Here is an 11819-nt window from a genome sequence, read left to right as displayed (position 1 = left end):
GGTACAAGATAATGATAAAAGATAGGCCCTTCGCAGAGGGAAGCAGAGGTTTCCATGCGCTTTTATGGTTGGATGCACAAAATCTTAATGCGAAAGAACGTCACTTTATATTGCCCCTTGTGATATGCACCTTTATTATGCAGTCCGTCGGTTTTATTACTTCCACATCACAAGATCGTATAAAGCTTATTTCTCCCACACCAATCAATCATACATATTTAGAGAGCAATTTTTATTGCTTTGCACCGATGACAACTTACTTGAAGGATCTTATTCAATCCATAGGTAGATATGGTGGACTCTCATGGAAAAACTGGTTTAAGGATATTTGGAAGCACAAGTAGTATCTCTACTTGGTGCAATGAATTTGGCTAGCATGAGGGGGAAAGGCAAGCTCAACATGTTGGAAGATCCAAGACAATATAATTTATCTCAGATGTAAGAAAACATCACCCATTACGTTGTCTTCCTTGTCCAATGTCAACTCTTTAGCATGTCATATTTTAATGAGTGCTCACAATCATAAAAGATGTGCAAGATAGTATATCTATATGTGAAGACCTCTCTTTCTTTATTACTTCCTATTAATTGCATCGATGACCAAAACTATGCTTGTCAACTCTCAACAACTTTTATTCATCATACTTTTTCTATGTGAGCTCATTACTCTCCATGAGATCCATATGATCTCTTTGTTTCTTTTTATTTCTTTCTCTTTTATTTTATTCACTTAGGATCATGGCAAAACAATCAAGCCCTTGACTCAACACTAATCTTTATTATATAGCTCACGGACTCGATTACGTAGAAGGATAATAAAGCAAAACTCACAAATAGATCATGCCACAAACCTTATTCTACTAGATCAAAATACTACTAATAAGATCAACTAAGGAAAACGGTAAAGATAGGAGTTGTGATACGATACCGGGGCACCTCCCCCAAGCTTGGCGGTTGCCAAGGGGAGTGCCCATACCCATGTGATTATGTCTCTCTTTTCGGGGATGGTGATGTGATGTTTTTGGCGATGATGCCCTTCAAAATACGATTCTCCTCCTCAAGCTTGTTGACTTGCTGCTTGAGATCCATTATTTCCTTTCGGAGTTTTCCTGTAACAGCCAAAGCTCCCTGCACCCAAGGGTGCTGCATAGCTGTGGGAGAACCAGTGACACTCTTTTTCATATTCCCATAAGAAAGAAATCTAACATTGGAAGGGATAACCGAGTTTGGAATAGTTGAGCTCTGCAGTTCTCCCATTGCGAATCTAGCTTGGAAGCGAGATGTAACTTCTTGATCCTCCATGGCATCTACCCTCATTAGGTCAGCCTCCATCTCTTCCTCCGTTGCTGGCCCAAAGTGGTCAGGGTCGCTGTTTGCCCTTGGTTCCGGTGTCGGATTAGATACTCGGCTCTCCCCGACTGACTCTTGAGAAGACATCTTGCTCTAATCTGCAGCAGCAATAGCTCAAAACAAAAACAGAGGATTTTTGCGTGATACGGGAGTCAAAACCCCCGGGAGATTATATAATGAATTTTTACGGACCAAAATATGTATCATGCAAGAAAACAAAGTCCGGAAGGCACACGAGGAGCTCCCGAGGTAGGGGGTGTGCCCTAGGGGGGGGGGCCCTCCACCCCCGTGAGGCCCTCGTGTCCTTCCCGGACTTCTACTTAATTTTCTATTTTTTCTAAATATTCGAAAACGTAGAAATATTGCCTTAAAACTTGTTTTGGAGTTGGTGTACTTATCGTACCACATACCTATTCCTTTTCGGAGTTTGAAACATTCTGGAAAGTGTCCCTTATGTATTCCTCTAGGGTTACAGTTTCAATAATATTGGTTCAACATTTATGGGATTACCTGAGATATAATGTTTGATTCTTTGACCGTTTACCACCTTCGGATTTGTGCCTTCAAAGTTGTTGATTTTTATGGCACCAGAACGATAGACCTCCTCGATAACATAGGGCCCTTCCCATTTAGAGAGAAGTTTCCCTGCAAAAAATCTTAAATGAGAGTTGTATAGCAATACATAATCACCTACATTAAACTCACGCTTTTGTACCCTTTTGTCATGCCATCTTTTAACCTTTTCTTTAAACAACTTGGCATTTTCATAAGCTTGGGTTCTCCATTCATCAAGTGAGCTAATATCAAATAACCTCTTTTCACCGGCAAGTTTGAAATCATAGTTGAGCTCTTTAATAGCCCAATATGCCTTATGTTCTAGTTCGAGAGGTAAGTGACATGCTTTTCCATATACCATTTTATACGGAGACATACCCATAGGATTTTTATATGCAGTTCTATAGGCCCATAATGCATCATTAAGTTTCTTGGACCAATTCTTTCTAGACCTATTGACAGTCTTTTGCAAAATAAATTTGAGTTCTCTATTACTCAATTCTACTTGACCACTAGACTGTGGGTGATACGGAGATGCAATTCTATGATTGACGTCATATTTAGCAAGCATTTTACGGAAAGCACCATGAATAAAATGTGAACCACCATCAGTCATTAAATATCTAGGGACTCCAAACCTTGGAAAAATAACTTCTTTAACTTCTTTAAGCATTTTAATAGAAGTGTTATGATCAGCACTACTAGTTGGAATAGCTTCTACCCACTTAATAATGTAATCAACAGCAACTAAAATATGTGTATATCAATTAGAGGCAGGAAAAGGTCCCATATAATCAAAGCCCCAAACATCAAACGGTTCAATAACAAGTGAATAATTCATAGGCATTTCTTGACGTCTACTAATATTACCAATTCTTTGGCATTCATCACAAGATAGGACAAACTTACGGGCATCCTTGAAGAGAGTAGGCCAATAAAAACCGGATTGCAATACCTTATGTGCAGTTCTATCTCCCGCGTGGTGTCCTCCATAAGTTTCGGAGTGGCACTTGCGTAGGATCTGTTCCTATTCATGCTCAGGTACACAACGTCTAATAACACCATCTACTCCTTCTTTATAAAGATGTGGGTCATCCCAAAAGTAATGTCTCAAATCATAGAAGAACTTTTTCTTTTGTTGGTATGTGAAGCTAGGTGGTATAAATTTAGCAACTATGTAATTAGCATAATCAACATACCAAGGGGTACTACGAGAAGTACTTATGACATTTAATTGTTCATCAGGAAAACTATCATCAATAGGTAGTGGGTCATCAAGAACATTCTCTAACCTATATAAGTTGTCTGCAATGGGGTTCTCAGCTCCTTTTCTATCAACAATATGCAAATCAAATTCTTGTAGCAAGAGAACCCATCTAATAAGTCTAGGTTTAGCATCTTTCTTCTCCATAAGATATTTAATAGCAGCATGATCAGTGTGGATAGTTACTTTAGAATCAACAATATAAGGTCTAAACTTATCACAAGCAAATACAACTGCTAAAAGTTCTTTTTCAGTAGTAGCATAATTTCTTTGAGCATTGTCTAGAGTCTTACTAGCATAATGGATAACATTTAATTTCTTATCAACTCTTTACCCTAGAACAGCACCTACAGCATAATCGCTAGCATCACACATAATTTCAAAGGGTAAATTCCAATCAGGTGGCTGAACAATAGGTGCAGAGACTAATGCTTTCTTAAGTATTTCAAATGCTTCTACACAATCATCATCAAAGACAAATGGTATAACATTTTGTAATAAATTAGTCAAAGGCCGAGAAATTTTTGAGAAGTCCTTGATGAACCTCCTATAAAATCCGGCGTGACTAAGGAAACTTCTTATACCTTTGATGTCCTTGGGACAGGGCATCTTTTCAATAGCATCAACCTTGGCTTTATCAACTTCTACCTCTTTCAGAAACTTTATGCCCCAAGACAATACCTTCATTAACCATAAAGTGACACTTTTCCCAATTCAAGACAAGATTAGTTTCTTCACATCTCTGCAAAACTCGATCAAGATATCTCAAGCAATCATCAAAAGAAGATCCATAGACGGAAAAGTCGTCCATGAAAACCTCACAAATCTTTTCACAAAAGTCAGAGAATATAGCCATCATGCATCTTTGAAAGGTAGCAGGTGCATTACATAAGCCAAAAGGCATACGTCTATAAGAAAAAGTACCAAAAGGGCATGTAAAAGTAGTCTTTGATTGATCTTTAGCCGACACAGGTATTTGAGAGAAACCAGAATAACCATCTAGAAAGTAGTAATGTGTATGTTTGCATAATCTTTCTAGCATTTGATCGATAAAAGGTAAGGGGTAATGATCTTTCTTAGTAGCCTTATTTAATTTGCGGAAATCAATTACCATCCTATAACCGGTAATAATTCTTTATGGAATCAATTCATCTTTATCATTAGGAACAAAAGTAATACCTCCCTTCTTAGGGACACAATGAACAGGACTTACCCACTGACTATCAGCAAAGGGATAAATTATACCTGCCTCTAGAAGCTTTAGTATTTCTTTTCTTACCACTTCTTTCATTTTAGGATTCAGACGTTGTTCAGGATCATGAACTGGTTTGGCATCTGCTTCCAAATTTATTTTATGTTGACATAGAGTGGGACTAACGTCCTTAAGATCATCAAGAGTATATCCAATAGCAGCACGGTGCTTCTTCAGAGTTTTCAATAATCTTTCTTCTTCACGCTCTGAAAGGTTAGCACTAATAATAACATGATATATCTTCTTTTCATCAAGATAAGCATATTTAAGATTATCAGGCAACGGTTTAAGCTCAAACACAGGATCACCCTTAGGTGGAGGAGGATCCCCTAGGATTTCAATAGGAAAATTGTGTTTTAGCATAGGTTCTTGTTTAAAGAATACTTCATCTATTTCCCTTCTTTCATTCATAAACATATCATTCTCATGGTCTAGCAAATATTGTTCTAAAGGATCATTAGGAGGTACGGCAATAGAAGCAAGACGAATAATTTCATCCTTAATAGGCATTCTTCTTCACGGTGTTGTTTACTAAATTTAGAGAAATTAAACTCATGAGTCATATCATCCAAGCCAATAGTAACAACATTCTTTTCGCAGTCTATCCTAGCATTAACTGTATTCAAGAAGGGTCTACCAAATATAATGGGACAAAAGCTATCTTGTGGAGAACTAAGAACAAGAAAATCAGCAGGATATTTAGTTTTCCCGCACAAGACTTCAACATCTCTAACAATTCCCATTGCTGAAATAGTATCTCTATTAGCAAGTTTAATTGTGACATCAATATCTTCTAACTCAGCAGGTGCAATTTCATGCTTGATTTTTTGAAGAATTGTTTCTCTTGGAAGCTCATGATTGGGGCATGAATATAACATTGATTTAAGCCTCCCCCAAGCTTGAGCGATGCTTTCTCCTTTGCGAGGCCAAAAATTATATATATATATAATTGCGATCACGATGAACAAGATAGGGTAATACTTTTGATGAAATTCCAATTTCAATCTTCTATAGTTCCATGATCCCATATCATCACATAGCCTATACCATGTCAATGTGTCTCCCTTCAAAGATAAAGGGAAGACCTTCTTCTTAGCAACATCATCGGAAATACCTGCAAGCTTAAATAATCAACAAACTTCATCCACATATATTTGGTGTTCATAAGGATGCTTTGTTCCATCTCCTGTAAAAGGATTAGCTAGCAGTTTTTCTATTATACTCAAAGGATACTCATAAGGAATTTCGTTTTCAATAGGTTCAGTAGGTTGAGGAGCAACTCTTTGCTATACTGGTTGGGGTGAAGATACCCCGAACAGGCCCCTCAAAGGATTACTTTACATAGTAGCAAGTGATAGTAAATTTCAGCACACTATATAAATTTTTCCTTACCAAATTCCACCTACCAAAGGCGCTTCACTCCCCAGCAACGACGCCCGAAAAGAGTCTTGATGACCCACAAGTATAGGGGATCTATCGTAGTCCTTTAGATAAGTAAGAGTGTCGAACCCAACGAGGAGCAGAAGGAAATGATAAAACGGTTTTCAGCAAGGTATTCTCTGCAAGTACTGAAATAAGTGGTAAAGATAGTTTTGTAATGAGATAATTTGTAACGAGCAACAAGTAACAAAAGTAAATAAAGTGCAGCAAGGTGGCCCAATCCTTTTTGTAGCAAAGGACAAGCCTGGACAAATTCTTATATAAGGAAAAGCGCTCCCGAGGACACATGGGAATATCGTCAAGCTAGTTTTCATCACGTTCATATGATTCGCGTTCGGTACTTTGATAATTTGATATGTGGGTGGACCGGTGCTTGGGTGCTGTTCTTACTTGAACAAGCATCCCACTTATGATTAACCTCTATTGCAAGCATCCGCAACTACAACAAAAGTATTAAGGTAAACCTAACAATAGCATGAAACATATGGATCCAAATCAGCCCCTTACGAAGCAACGCATAAACTAGGGTTTAAGCTTCTGTCACTCTAGAAACCCATCATCTACTTATTACTTCCCAATGCCTTCCTCTAGGCCCAAATAATGGTGAAGTGTTATGTAGTCAACGTTCACATAACACCACTAGAGGCTAGACAACATACATCTCATCAAAATATCGAACGAATACCAAATTCACATGACTACTAATAGCAAGACTTCTCCCTTGTCCTTAGGAACAAACGTAACTACTCACAAAGCATAAACATGTTCATAATCAGGGGTATTAATATGCATAAAGGATCTGAACATATGATCTTCCACCAATTAAACCAACTAGCATCAACTACAAGGAGTAATTAACACTACTAGCAACCTACTAGCACCAATCCCGGACTTGAAGACAAGAATCGGTTACAAGAGATGAACTAGGTTTTTGAGATGATATGGTGCTGATGAAGATGTTGATGGAGATTGCCCTCTCCCAATGAGAGGAGCTTTGGTGATCGTGATGGCGATGATTTCCCCCTCCGGGAGGGAAGTTTCCCCGGCAGATCAACTCTGTCGGAGCTCTAGATTGGATCCACCAAGGTTCCACCTCGTGGCGGCGGAGTTTCATCCCGAAAGGTTGCTTCTTATTTTTTTCTCGACGAAAGACTTCATATAGGAGAAGATGGTCATCGGAGAGCCACCAGGGGGCCCACGAGGCAGGGGGCGCGCCTTAGGGGGGGCGCCCCCCACCCTCGCGAGAAGGGTGTGGCCCCCCTGGTCTTTATCTTTGGCGAGGATTTTTCATTATTTATTATAAGGTGTTCCGTGGAGTTTCAGGACTTTTGGAGTGGTGCAGAATAGGTCTCTAATATTTGCTCCTTTTCCAGCCCAGAATTCCAGCTGCCGGTATTGTCCCTCCTTATGTAAACCTTGTAAAATAAGAGAGAATAGCCATAGGTATTGTGACATAATGTGAAATAACAGCCCATAATGCGATAAATATCGATATAAAAGCATGATGCAAAATGGACGTATCAATATACATTATCTGTTTAAGCACCTTTATCATTTGAGTGTTTCATGCATTAGCCTATGCATCATAATTATCTGTGTTGTCTGAAATATTTCGTCTAAGAACCCATTAACCTGTTTTTTTAGTGGCTATTTCCTTATGTACGTAACTAGTTGACTGGGCTGTCGTGACTTGAATCTACTTCCTCCCAACATATTGCCCTTCTCAGGTGGACCCAACAGGTCTCGTACACAGACATCTAGGACCAACCACCTATCTATTTTTATTTCTTTATTTTGTTCAATCTTTTGTCCTCTTCCTACAGCGGCTGGCAGCGCTGCCGCGCATGCCTCGGTGACCCATCCTGGCCTATGGCGCCAGCCAGGCCATCCCTCTACTCCCACACATTCTCCAGCGGCGATAGCTCCATCGGCCAACCCTGCACCCAAACAAGTCAACCCTCGTACTCCCCTCCGCTTGCATCTTCCCCAACTCTAGTTCGTTCAGTCCGAGGTATCGATGTCGTCCTCCGCCTTGGTGCTCTTGCCGCGGCGCCACCGTCTGTGGTTCCCAACATGGTCAACAAAATGAGAGGAATCGGGAGACGACTGTTCGTTAAGAGGGTGACAGTCCCGGGCCCACCAGGTCCATGGCCTATGTTTTGTTGTTTAGCATGCGTAGCTCATGACATGCAGACACAGTTGATCCAGCTGGTTTCAACTTTTGGGGGGGGGGGGTCTAGCAGGTATCAAGCGGCCTCTGGCTTCCCAGCCTAGCTTGTCTATAACATCAGCAGCCTAAGTTATGTTTGTTTTTTCAAGACAACGCATAGCTTAGTTCTATTTTTCTATAAGAATGCAAAATTGAACCTATGTTTTCCCGTTAAACCCGTCGTTCGTCCAACCATTGTATAGACCTTCCCACTTCCTTTATTTTTCGTTTTTATTAATCCTATATCTGAATTTTCCCTCACTTTCTTTTTTGATGTAATCTGGGTTTTCTCCGAGTACATTTCCCTAGAACCAACTCAACTGTCCCACGTCTGATAATAATTGTTTATATACAACTTGGCAAGTTAACTCCTGGTGATTGCGTGCATAAGCTTGCAAAGATTTTACTGACCAATGCAGTAATAGACGAGCAATCATGTGTTTATGTTTTTATATCATTTCTCCATCCGGCCCAACATGGAATTTTCACCCAGTCCAGCAAGTCCGTGAATTTCGAGAAAAATGCAAATGGGCTTTAAATTCTAACATAATATATAAACGTGCTGCATAGACGCTAGATCATTGTTTCATCCAGCCCACCAAATGGACTAAAAAGACAAATGGACTGGCTGACATGTGGGCCATTAGGTCGAAGCCTAAGCACTTTCGCAAAAAATAAAAATACAAAGGCCGGAGCCTAAGCAAGGCGTTGGATTTACATCCAACGGCGGGCATTCTTCTTCAGTCTCTCATCTTCTTCCCCCAGTGCTGCCGGGACCTCCTGCTCCAGCCCCGGCGTCCAGCGGCGCTGCTTTGCGTGCCTCGCAGCGAAATGCTACCCCACCGACGGCCAGGCCATCCCTCGACTCCTCCACACCTCCTGTTATTCTCTGCCGAGTGTAGGCCCACCCCGCACCCAAACTAGTCAAGTTTCCCACTCCTCTTCGTCTGCGACTCCACTGCCACATCTTCCCCATCTCTGGGGCATTCCTTATAGGGCCTCCCGTCATCCACTGGCCTTGGTGTCCTCTGCACGATGTGGTCAACATGGTCAACAAACGAGAGTCACCGGAAGATCATGTAGAGGGGTGAAAGTGGGGACGCACCACCCCCATGGACGCATGCATGCAACTGCATCCTTTTTACCCTGAAAAATAATGTTTTCTCCCCCTGACAGCTGGGACCCACCAGCTACATCTTCGCACGCAAGGAAGTGCGTCCTTATTACAGGCAAAAAAATGATTCTTCCCCCTGATAGCTAGGACCCACTAGCTATATCTTCGCACGCAAGGAAGTGTGTCCTTATCCTCCCTGACAGCTGGGACCCACCCGGTTGAAGTGTACGTAGCATTGTCGCGAACATGTACGCACATACTGGTCGATCGGTCTCTCTGCAGCGATGACCTGTGGTCGAGTAAGGAGTGGCACATGTCGTATTAGAGGCACGGACGTAGCTTGTCACGCAATCCCGTCTATATCGTGTATACGTATGTACAGCCATGTTGCAAGAAAGGAAATACGACTATGTACGTACATATGGGCATGGTCTTGAACGCATACAACAACGTCGTCCTGTTCATCGGCAGCCAACCGGTTGGGTCACAATGAAGGAAACATCGTCGTGTTCATCGGGACGCAATCGACTGGGTCGGAATACGTCGTGTTCATTGGGAGCCAACCAGCTTGGACGGAACAGCCGAAACAAGGTCTGGCATACCGCGGAATGGAGGAAACGACCTTCTGTTTGACCGCGTATGGTCGAAATGGGGTCCTGTTCATCGGGAAGGGTCTGGCGTACCGCAAAACAGAGCAAACGAACTTGTGTTCGAGTTCCAGTAGTTGAAACGGGGTCCTGTTGATCGGGAGGGGTGTGGCATACCGCAAAATGGACGAAACGGACTTCTATTGTAGTGCCTATGGTCATGTTAATCCACCCTCTACTGCCTCGCTCCAGCCTCCATGGGTACTGTCTGTCCACTGTTGACTTCCTCCAGCCTCCACCTGCCACTGTTCATCCACCGCCGACCTCCTCCAGCCTCCACTAGCTACTGTTCATCCATGTGCTACTATTCATCCAGCCTTCACCGGCTACTGTTCATACAGCCTCCACGTGGTCCTGTTCATCCACCCCAACCGGCTGGGGTGCGGCAGCCTCCTCGGGGCCCCGTTCATCTAGCGGCAACGGCCTACTACCACAGGGTCCTATTCATCCAGCCCTCACCAGGAACTGTTCATCCACAAGCAACCAACCGGCTTGACTCACCACATCTCGACTCGTTCTACGTACCGCGCACGGTAGCAACGGCCAGTTTGGGAACGTTGCATGGAAAACAAAAAAAATTCTACGCACATGCAAGATTTATACATGGAGATGCATAGCAACGAGACAGGAGAGTGTATCTACATACCCACCTAGACCATAAGCGGAAGCATTTGATAACGCTGTTGATGTAGTCGAGCTTCTTCGCGCTCCAACCGATCAAGTACCGCCATACGACACTTCCATGTCTTGCACACATTCAGCTCAATGACGTCCTCCGCCTTCTTGATCCAGCAAGATAGCGAGGTAGTGGATGAGTTTCGGTAACACGGCGGCATGGTGACGGTGATGGTGAAGTTATCTCCGCAGGGCTTCACCTAAGCACTACAAAAATATGACCGGTGGTGTAAACCATGGAGGGGTGTCAGTGTCAAAACCTGCAGATCTCGGGTAGGGGGTCTCGAACTGTGCGTCTAAGGATCGATGGTAACAAGAGACAAGGGACACGATGTTTTACCCAGGTTCGGGCCCTCTTAATGGAGGTAATACCCTATGTCCTGCTTGATTGACTTTGATGAGTATAGGAGTTACAAGAGTTGATCTACCACGAGATCGTAATGGCTAAACCCTAATTGTCTAGCCTATATGATTATGATTGCTTCTACGGACTAGACCCTTCGGTTTATATAGACACGGGAGGGGGCTAGGGTTGTACAGAGTCAGTTTACAGAGAAAGGAATATTCACATCCGCACGCTAAGCTTGCCTTCCACGCCAAGGAGAGTCCCATCCGGACACAGGAGGAAGTCTTCTGTCTTGTATCTCCATGGCCCATTAATCCGGCCCACGTCAGATAGCCCGGACGCCGGAGGACCCCTTAATCTAGGACTCCCTCGGTAGCCCTTGAACCAGGCTTCAATGACGATGTGTCAGGCACGTAGATTGTCTTTGGCATTGCAAGGTGGGTTCCTCCTCCGAATACTTCAAAGCAGTCCTCGAACACAGAAAATGTGTCCAGCTCTGCAAGATAGGCACTACACATAGCCACAAAGAGTATAATATTTCGTAAGTCCCATCTACTGACAACTTTTTGTAGCGAGACGTTACGTCCCCGCCCGGTCATTATTTTGAACCATTTTTTAGCTTCCCGCTCCATATTTTGAGGTGCGGTTTTCATTGGCACGTCTTATCAAAGCAGAGATCGTGTCCCCTTATCGCGGGATTCTCATCAATATGGGCATGGGTATTACAACCACACCGTCCGCACGAACCTTGGGGAATAGGCGAGTTTTAAGGCGAGTGGGGAGGCGCTTGATATTCGCTGCCTTTATAAGCGGATAAAGATCCATTCTTTCACCCACGCCTTCTTCCTCTTTGCCCATCCGTTCTCGAGCTCCAGCTCCCAAGCTTCCATCCTTTCTGCCTCCAAAAAGCACTCCGACCATGTCCGGATATGGAACGCAGGGTAAGTGGATGGCCTCCTCCGTCACG

The sequence above is a fragment of the Triticum urartu genome, chromosome 7 (assembly GCF_003073215.2).
Source record: "Triticum urartu cultivar G1812 chromosome 7, Tu2.1, whole genome shotgun sequence".
Classification (NCBI taxonomy): Eukaryota; Viridiplantae; Streptophyta; class Magnoliopsida; order Poales; family Poaceae; genus Triticum; species Triticum urartu.
This window is presented reverse-complemented; position numbering follows the sequence as displayed.